This window comes from Physeter macrocephalus, chromosome 7 (assembly GCF_002837175.3).
Source record: "Physeter macrocephalus isolate SW-GA chromosome 7, ASM283717v5, whole genome shotgun sequence".
Classification (NCBI taxonomy): domain Eukaryota; kingdom Metazoa; phylum Chordata; class Mammalia; order Artiodactyla; family Physeteridae; genus Physeter; species Physeter macrocephalus.
Window position 1 is genome coordinate 145,509,658 of NC_041220.1, and position 10,621 is coordinate 145,520,278.

A 10,621-nucleotide genomic window follows, 5' to 3' on the forward strand; every position below is an offset into this window, starting at 1 on the left:
TGGTCAGAATCGAATTTGAAACTGAAAAGGTAATTTTCTTCTCTTGAAATATGTTGAGGTTTGGGGACAGTTTCTTACTACCTTTCTGATATTTGCTGTCACTATTGCAAAAACGCTGCACAATTCATTGTGTGTCAAAAAATGGAACTGTTCTTCAGTTCTACAAGTTGATAGTTTTTCATTGAATTTTAAAAAGTGAGGTTTTAAAAAATAACTAGAGGGGCTTCCCTCATGGCACAGTGGTTAAGAATCTGCCTGCCAATGCAGGGGACACAGGTTCGAGCCCTGGTCCGGGAAGATCCCCCATGCTGCGGAGCAGCTAAGCCCGTGCACAACTACTGAGGCTGTGCTCTAGAACCCGTGAGCCACAACTACTGAGCCTGCAGGCCACGACTACTGAAGCCCGCGTGCCTAGAGCCCATGCTCTGCAACAAGAGAAGCCACCGCAACAAGAAGCCCGTGCACATCAATGAAGAGTAGCCCCTGCTCACTGCAACTAGAGAAAGCCTACGTACAGCAACAGAGACCCAACGCAGCCAAAAATTAATTAATTAATTAATTTTTAAAAAACAAAACTATATCTTACTACCTTTCTGATATTTGCTGTCACTATTGCAAAAACGCTGCACAATTCATTGTGTGTCAAAAAATGGAACTGTTCTTCAGTTCTACAAGTTGATAGTTTTTCATTGAATTTTAAAAAGTGAGGTTTTAAAAAATAACTAGAGGGGCTTCCCTCATGGCACAGTGGTTAAGAATCTGCCTGCCAATGCAGGGGACACAGGTTCGAGCCCTGGTCCGGGAAGATCCCCCATGCTGCGGAGCAGCTAAGCCCGTGCACAACTACTGAGGCTGTGCTCTAGAACCCGTGAGCCACAACTACTGAGCCTGCAGGCCACGACTACTGAAGCCCGCGTGCCTAGAGCCCATGCTCTGCAACAAGAGAAGCCACCGCAACAAGAAGCCCGTGCACATCAATGAAGAGTAGCCCCTGCTCACTGCAACTAGAGAAAGCCTACGTACAGCAACAGAGACCCAACGCAGCCAAAAATAAATAAATAAATTTATTTATTTATTTTAAAAATAATTTAAAAAATAAAAATAACTAGACTGTCTTTTCTAATCTGCATGTTTCTCCCTACAGCACTGAATTATATGAAGGCCCAGACGACAATAATGAAACACTTAACACGTGATGAGAGGGTTAAGGCGGGAGCATTGCTTCAGAATTGTCCATTAAATTAAGCAAAACCCTTCATTGAGAAGAGCTAAAACTCACTAGAAAATATTGTCCTTAAAAACCAATTGTTAGGTTGATTGGGTTTTTTTTGAAGAGAACTTCTAATGCTTAGGTGAATTTAGAGAGTTGAGGTTAACTGGAATTTTTTTTTTTGGGGGCAGACGCATCAATATTTGCTGGACTTTGCTACACTAACAGCAAATTCCAGTTGTTTAACACGAAATAAGCAAACAGTAGAAAGCTGTCCACAGACCTCTTGACCTTTGTGGGTCTTGTGGGGGTCGTGTCAGCTGCTATACTTGCTGATTCTTAGCAGGGCCTGGCCTGTAATAGGTGCTCAATGAAGAATAACTAAAAGCTGACCTTGTTGTTCCCTTTTGTGGCCCTGTTCTGAAGGTATTCTGTGTATTAACACCTTCAATCTTTTTTTTTTTTAATATTTATTTATTTATTTGGCTGTGCCGGGTCTTAATCGCGGCATGTGGGATCTTTTAGTTGTGGCATGTGGGATCTAGTTTCCTGACCAGGGATTGAACCTGGGCCCTCTGCATTGGGAGCGCGGAGTCTTACCCACTGGGCCGTCAGGGAGGTCCTAACACCTTCGATCTTCAAGTCACCCCAGGATGCTCTCTGCTTACCCGCACGTGCCTGGTGAGGAAATGCAGGCACAGGGCACGGTCACAGGTAGTGAGGAGCAGAGAAGGGTTAGCCTCTTCTCTTTTTTTCAAGTAATTTACTCTTTTTTACTGAAGTTTTTGAGAAAAATAACACAGTGGCGAAAAACCAAAAGAATTAGACAATGAGCACTCTTCTAGCCTTCCCCTAGATCCAGCAATTACTTATGTTTTGCCACATCTGCTTATCTCTTTTTTAAAATACATATTTATCGTTGAATCATCTGAAAGTAGCTGCAAACCAGCTGCCATGTTCCTTAGGTAATTCAGAGCACGGAGGTCCTAGTAAGAGGATGGTCTGCACACGACTGTAATGTCATGACCACACCTGAGAAGTAGACACTTATTCCACATACTGGCTAATTTCCTGTCTACTTTCAACTCTCCCCAGTTGTCTCAACAGTGTCTTCCAGGGCGTTTTCCCTGAACCAGACGCAGTTCCCCTTGGGGCACTGGGGGTCATGCCCCTTGTAGTGTCTTTCATTTCAGGCTCCCCACTTTCCCCTTACAGTATCGACTTTTCCAGGCCATCTGTCACATCTGAGTTTTTCTGATTCTTCACTTAACGGTGTCGTCCACCTTTGTCTGTTGTCTTGTTTACTCCGTAGACTAAAGGGGGTGAGACGGAGGCTGGGCCAGCCTCTGGGTTGAGCTGGCTTCTCAGGCACTGTTGTACTTCGTGCCGTGCCGTCAGGTTGTGGCACCACTCGGTCAGCGCTGCTGGTCACACTTCTTGTGCCTCGGTTCCCAGGGCCCTGTGGGCTGGGCTGAGTCTCCAGGGAGCAGAGACTGTTGGGGAGCCCAGGGGAGTCGTGCCTTCGTCCTGGAGAGCTGCCCTCGCTCTTGCAAGAGGGTGAATCCATCAGCCGCCTCCATCTGTGTCTGACGGGGAGGTGTCCTGGAGCCACTGCATCACTTCTTGCGGGCACACGGTGGTGAGTCCCACTCCAGTCGGCTTTGTTGCTTTTAGCAGACTTTATAAAAGGTTTAGGGCTTCCCTGGTGGCGCAGTGGTTAAGAATCCGCCTGCCAATGCAGGGGACACGGGTTCGAGCCCTGGTTCAGGAAGATCCCACATGCCGCGGAGCAGCTAAGCCCGTGCACCACAACTGCAGAGCCTACGCTCTAGAGCCCGTGTGCCACAACTACTGAGCCTGTGCACCACAACTTCTGAGACTGTGCACCACAACTACTGAGCCTGTGCTCAAGAGCCCGCGTGCCACAACTACAGAAGCCCACGTGCCTAGAGCCCATGCTCTGCAACAAGAGAAGCCACTGCAGTGAGAAGCCTGTGCACCACAGCAAAGAGTAGCCCCCGCTCGCCACAACTAGGGAAAGCCCGCGCACAGCAATGAAGACCGAACACAGCCAAACATAAATAAATAAATTTATTTTAAAAATATATATATATGTAAAAGGTTTAGTGGGTAGAAATTTTTTGAACTTGTTACAGAAACTAGGGCTTCTGCTATCACAGAGAAACTGCCTTCTGCACTCTGGAGCTGGGAGCTGCTGGAGGCAGACGGGTTTCCCTGGCCTTTCGCTGAAGGGGCCCGGAGAGCGTGCCTCAGCGTGGCTGCGGGACAGAGCATCACGGGCTGGTTTCTGTTGTTTTAATTTATTAATTTATTTATTTATTTATTTTTGGCTGCATTGGCTCCTCGTTGCTGTGCACAGGCCTCAGTAGTTCTGGTGCATGGGCTCAGTAGTTGTGGTGCACGGGCTCAGTAGTTGTGGCTCGCGGGCTCAGTACTTGTGGCTCGTGGGCTCAGTAGGTGTGGCGCACGGGCTCAGTAGTTGTGGCACATGGGCTCAGTAGTTGTGGCACACGGGCTCTAGAGCGCAGGCTCAGTAGTCATGGCTCGCAGGCTCTAGAGTGCAGGCCTCAGTAGTTGTAGCGCACAGGCTTAGTTGCTCCGCGTCATGTGGAATCTTTTCAGACCAGGGCTCAAACCCATCCCCTGCATTGGCAGATGGATTCTTAACCACTGGGCCACCAGGGAAGTCCTTCACAGGGTGGTTTAAACAGCAGGCATTTATTTCTCACAGTCCAGGAGGCTGGGGTCCAAGCTGAAGGTACTACCAGTGGGTTTGGTTCCTGGTGAGGACCCGCATCCTGGCCTGCAGACACACCTTCTTGCCGTGTCCTCACAGGCACACAGGGAGCCTGCTGATCGTTCCTCTCAGGGCACCAATCCCATCCTGGCCCCACTGTCCTGAATTTCAGCCTCCCAAAGGCCCCGTGTTTGGAGATGGGGGTTAGGGCTTCAACACATTAATTTTGGGGGCACACTTCAGTCCATACCAGGGGACTCCCGCTGCTTCCATGTGTCTATTAACCTGATTCTGGTCTCTAGAATTGGGAGAATACTTGCCTAATGAGAATATTTCCAGAGTTGGTGGCAACTCTGTATTTTACATGCTTGGGACTTCTGCCAGCATCGTCCATTTCTCTAAACACTATCGTCTTTGTTTTCTATTGCTGGAAAGCAAATTGCCACAAACTTAGTGGCTTAAAAGGACACCCAGTTATTAGTCACAGTTCCCTGGTCAGGAGTCCAGCTGGGTGAGGCTGACTCCTCTGCTCAGGGCCTCAGAGGCTGAAGCCAGTGTGTGGGCCGAGCTGCAGCTCTTGTCTGGGACTCACCGCTGGGGACGGCCCTCAGCTCCTAGAGGCCCCCCCCCGCCGCCCGATTTTTGCCCAGGGGGCCATGGGCAGTTGACAGACCATGTTGCTTTCTGCCAGGTCAGCAGGACTCACCCCTCTGACCTTCTCTTCTGCCACCAGCTGGAGAAAACTCTGCTTTGAAAGACCATGCAATTTGGTCAGGCCACTGGATACTCGCCCTATTTTAAGGTCAGCTGATTGAGACCTCAATGACATCTTCAAAAACCCCTTCACAGCAGTACGTGGGATAGTAAGGCCAGAGGTGTGTGTACACCAGGGCCCAGAATCCTGCCTACCATCGTCTCCCCTCTGGCCCCCCTAAAATTCATATCCCCCAAATGCAAAACACACTTGCCCCTCCCTTCCAAGGTTCCGCAGAGTCTCATCCCCTGGATCACCTGTCTGGTGTGACCCACCAGGTGCAGCTGTGAACCAGCGAGGTGGGCACTGTGCCCGCCCCGTAGCACCACAGGGCGGACGTGCCAGCAGGTGCAACTGTTTTAGTTCAGACGTGGGAAGTGGGGGGTGACAAGGAGTCGAGTTGCCGCGCGGTTCTGAGAACCTGTGGGGATCCCAGCCCAGGTCCGTGGTTTTTTCATGAAGGGGCCCCGTGTCTGCTGTGGAGTAGCATCCGCAGCCAGCTGCCTGCCAGTGGAAACTTGGGGTCCCCCAGTCCTTTCGCAGCATTTTTTGTGGTTCTCCAAAGCTTGGATCTGAGTGGGAAATCGATGTGATTATTTAAATACAGTCTGTTTCAGGCTACGTTCTAACTGCACCTTCCCTTTGGCCTCACTTTGCCTGATGTTACTGTCCTGGTCCAGGTTCTTGAGGGTTGGGCCTGATCCCCGCACCCTCCTTGGCCTCCTGTCTTCACCCCCGTCTGTCTAGAGGCCTGGTGCTGGGCATGTGGGGTCCCTCGCCCTGTCTGCACGGTGCCCGGTGGATATGGGTCGGCACTTGGTCCCTTGCCGTCTGGTTCTTCCAGCTGGGGAAACACTCGAATCATTTTTTCCAAGTCATGAAATATTGCCTGTAAACGAGCATAGCGGATGACACAGGAATACACAGGTACTCATTACCCAGCTTGAGAAGTAAAACACGAGACTGGACGTCAAAGCTCCTTCTCTGTTTTTTCTGAAACACCCGTTAGTTGGATGTTGCATCTCTTCTCTTTTCTGTCTTTTCTACCCTTTGGAAGGATTTTCTCAACTTTTAAAAAAATATTTATTTATTTATTTATTTGGCTGCGCCGGGTCTTTGTTGCGGCATGCAGGATCTTTCATTGCGGCATGCGAACTCGTAGTTGTGGCACGTGGGATCTAGTTCCCTGACCAGGGATCAAACCCGGGCCCCCTGTATTGGGAGTGCAAAGTCTTACCCGCTGGACCACCAGGGAGGTCCCAGGATTCTCTCAACTTTATCATACAGTCCTTCTGTTGAATTTTCAACGTTGCCAGTCACATGGCTGACTCTGTAGTCTAGGGAGGTGGGTAAAAACAGAATCAGTAAGTTATGGGGGGTGGTTAGCTCAGAGCCCTGTGTCCGTGGGCATGGACCTTAAACAGGGTGGTCTCAGAAAGCTCGCTAGGGAGGTTGCACTGGAGCAGAGGCTTGCTGGGGGTGACGGAGGGGCCACATGGCCGTCGGAGAGAGAACGTCCCGGCAGAGAGTACAGTAATGCGAGGACCCCGAGGCGGGACTGCACTTAGAATGTTCTAGACCCCCAAGGGGGTCCACCGTGGCCGTCGTGGAGGAAGGTGGCCTTGGGGCCTCGTGGGCCACCGGAGGCCGTAGCTTTCCCTGAGCCTCTGCAGGATTTCACACCGGGGACCCCTCGAGCCATGTTGGGGTCAGTGCGGCCCGGCGTGGACGGCACGGGAGTGGGGCAGGTGTGAGCACAGAGCCCCGCAGGGCCGTCCACCTTTCAGGCCTCGCTCAGACCCAGCGCTGCTACCAGAGTGTGAGTCCCGCGACCCACTGCGTGCCAGGCACCGTCATGGGTGTGGGCTCGGGTGGTGGGCGTGCGAGCGAGGTCGCCGGGGCTGCAGGGAGAGCAGTGAGGCCGTGGGGACAGGTCAGCTGCGGGGAAAGGGCCTCGGGGGACCCGACAGGGCGGGGCTCCTCTCATGCACCCGCCCGGGGCACCGGGGTGGCCTGTCCAGTTCCTCTGGGTGCAGTCGGGGGGGAGCTGAGCACAGCCTCCGCTCGGAGCGGCTGGTCTTGAGAAGAGGGTGTCGGCCGGGAGCAGAGGCTGGCAGTTTGGTGATTTCTGCGGATGGGGAGGGGTAGGGTTCCCAGAGCGCCTGGGTGCCAGCTGACTGGACAGGGCTTACTTCCTGGGCACCGGCTCTGGGGCGGGCGCCCTGCTGGACCTGGTGCCCCGTGGTGAGGACACGGCCTCGGCCCTGCCGGGGGCGCCGGGCACAGACACCGAGGGTGGTGACGGTGTGGGGACAGGACAGCGTGCGGGTTCAGACTGGGGCTTGGGTGGCCTCTCCAGGGGTCTTGGGGTCTCTGATGGCCGTTCCGAGGGTGGAGCGTCGGGCTGCCAGGGAGCGGCACGTACGCAGCCGAGGGGTGGGCAAGGCCACGGGGAATGGAGCCGGCGTGGGCGGGCGGAACGTGGAGGGACGGCACCCTTGTCAGCGTCATCCAGGGCAGGGCCGCGGCTGCAGAGGGCCGCGGAGGCGTGGTGTTGGGGCGAGGCTGGGAGAACGGCCCCCTGGGGCACAGGTGGCCTCCGCAGTGGGCGTGTCCCCGGAACGCCGTCCGCGCGCAGCCGCGCGGCCACAGCCCCGAGGGAGGCAGCGTCAGGGCAGGCGCCGCTCAGACAGGAGGAGTGAGCCGCCGTCCATGCGCCGTCCATGCGGCCGTTCGGCGAGTCTCAGGACGGCGGCCTGCCCCGTTTGCACAGCTTCCAGAGTCAGGGCCCAGGCGGTCCTTTAAAGTACGTGCCGTTGTTATTTGTCAGACGTTCCGCGGTGCAGCTGTTTAATGAGTTTACAGGCTACTGTGAGCAATTCTGTGCCAGTAAATTTGATGACCCGTTTCCTAGGAAAGTATAACGCAGCAACAATAACCCCCAAATCAATAGAAAATGTTAAGGTTCTCGTAAGATATGTGAACGGCAGGAAGCATGACCTGGGTGGGCTGTGTGGGGAGGCAGTTCTTTCTCCGGGGGTCCTGAGGGGAAGGGGCTGGGACTGGCTGAGGCCGGCGCCTCTGGGAGGGGCCAAGGGGGCCCCCGGTCACACGTGGCCATGGCCGTAGTCGGAGACCCCGGACCGTGCCCAGGGCTGAGCGCCAGCGCGTCCTCGCATTTGATTTGTGCATCACAAGGGCCTGAGGATGCATTTGAGTGAGAATGAGGGCATGTGTGTGTTAGAAGTATTGGAGGAAAGTGCACTGTTGCGCTAGGAGCAGCAGTAAATGTTGGGTGGTTAGCATTGTAGGGCTTTCTCCTTAATTACGTTCAGTAAAGAATTCCAGATTGTGATTAGTAAATGCGTTTATGCTGCAAAACAAACCCAGTGCATTTCCCTAGAGGACGAAAAGGGATAACGTAGGTGTACTACAAGGGCGGCAGTGCAGGGAAGACGCCTAAACATGCTGTGGAGTCAGGGGCGGGGGCGGGGCAGACAGGATGGGCAGGGCCTGGACAGGGCAGTGACCTGAGGTGAGTGGACAGGAAGGCAGGGCCTCTTCTCGCAGGCGCGAATGCCCCCGGCACCCGGGGTGAGCCTGAGAGGTGTGGGAAGAGCGGCCTGGCCCTTCTGCAGTGTCGGGCTGGGGTCCGTCTCCATGACCTGCTGCTTCCCCGTGTCAGGGGCCACATGGGAGGGGTCAGCCGGGCTGCAGGGTGGGCAGTGGCCATGGAGATTGGGGGCGTTGGCGCTGTCCTCGTCACCGGAAACCTGTCGAGAGCAGATCTGTGGGGTGGGGGGCGGAAGACGGGAGGGAGAGGGCTGAGCGGGTGGGTGGGTCCTGTCGAGGGGGTCCTGTCAGGAGGGAGGTATGGAAGGTTCTGGAATGAGAAGGGCTTGCTGGGACTGTCAGAGCCCTTGAGAAGCAGAGTGGGATCTGGATCAGCCTGGAGACCAGAGAAGGGGGTGTGGAAGCTGATGTTCTACCCCCAGGGAGGAGGGAGAAGGGTCCCCTTGGAAAGCGGGTGCTGCGGGGGTGCAGGGGGAGTGGGGAGGTGGAGAGAGGCCGCCTGGCAGTGTCGGGGCCCCTCGGGGAAGGCCAGGCCTCCTGGAGCGTCTGTCCAGTCACGAGCCCCCCAGGGTGCTGACTTCCTGCTGTAGACCGCGTCCAGAGGACTCGGGACACTCAGCCGCACTGCTCCCCGCGGGCAGCTGCCAGGAAGAGAGCTGGGAACGTCAGGCGTAAACCTTCGCGTGGATACGTGTGTGAGTGGCTCTTAAATGGAGAGCTTTTATCAGGTGTGGACGGTTACTTCTGTTCTTAATTGCTGAGAGTGGTTTGAAAATCATGAATGGATGATGAGTTTCAGCAAATGATTTCTGTGCGTCTTTGGGAAGATCTTATCATTTCCCTCCTTTTAGCTTTTGTCATAAATTCCATCCGCTTCTTACACGAGCCCCTCGTATTCTGGGGTGGCCCTCCTGCACACCCTGGAGGAGGTGTCACGATTGTCACTGGGTCTGCCCCCCCGTTCCGCTCTGGCATGTGTTGTGTAGGCCTCACACAAGAGTCGGGAAACGCTGTCTCCTGGGTTCTCTGGGCGGGTCTGTGTGGGATGGGGGCTCCCACAGGTTTGGTAGAACCGGCCTGGGTCAGCTTCCTTAGAACTAACTCTGCAGGTTCTGTCTCCACTTGCCTCAATTCTGCTGAGTTATTTTTCTAGGAATTTATCAATTTCATATGAACTTTCAACTCGATTGGCATAAAGTTGATCATAATATTATATTATTACTCAGATGTCACCTTCTCAGTGAAACATCCCCAACCACCCTGTTCTCCCAACCCCCTTTCCCTGCTTTGGTTTGTCGTGTTTGTCACCTTTGACATCTAAATAATGTACCTGTTCGTGGCATTTATTACTTATTGTCTATCTTCCTCCATGAGAATGTGGGCTCTAGGGATTTGTGTCTTTTTTGTTCGCTGATGTCTAAGAACTCACGTCAAGCATCTATAACTGTGCAGCTGGCCACACCGAGGTTAAATCAGACTGAGTACACTGAGGTGCTGCATTCAGACTTGGCCAGAGTTCAAGGGCTCGGTGGCCGCGGTGTGGACGGTAGGTGGAGCAGGTCCCACCCTCACAGGGTTCTGGTCTGCACCTACATTCGGGTCTCCTCTTTGTGTCTCCCTGAATAACTAACCCACTTCCTCCCTTTCTTCCTTTTTCTTGTAAAAGTTAATTGAGCTTTAAAGACTAGTTACTAAAGAGTGCAGTTATGGGGAAACTTGGAGAGTAAAAGTGATATAAGTTGGGTGTGATATGAATCACTTGAGTGTCAGGCCCCTTGTCCCCAGGTGGCATTTAACCACTGTTGTTAAGCCACAGGTGCCTCTCGTGGTCTCGGGGCCCTGGCGCTTTCCACCCCTGCTTTTCAGAAGGGAGCAGCCCCCGTGCCCTGCCCCCTCTCCCCCCGATGGGTGGGGAGACCTCGGGCTTCCATGAGGAGGGCCAGCATGGGCAGACGAGGGGAGGTCCACCGAGGTTCTGCACGCCCAGCCACCCCGCCCCTCAGAGCTCCGAGAGCAGCTGGCGGCTCTCTGGTCCTGCAGCTCCCGTGGCCCCGAGTTGAGGCCAGGTCCTTCCAGGGGCCTTGTACTGCCAATTCACTGCCGCCCTTCTGCTGCCCCTGGGTTGGCCTGCCGCTCATCCTAGCCCCTCACCTGTGCTTGGCTGTGCTCACCTGGCTGAGGCCCCAAGGCCCCACGCAAGCCTGCATGGGCCTGCTCCATCCCCACGTGTTGGTTTTTCTGTTGTCCATGGTGGCCCAGAGCCCGGCTCGAGCCTGTGGGCGTCCTCGTTTCAGGTCACTGAGTGAGCAGCCTGGGGGACACCTTC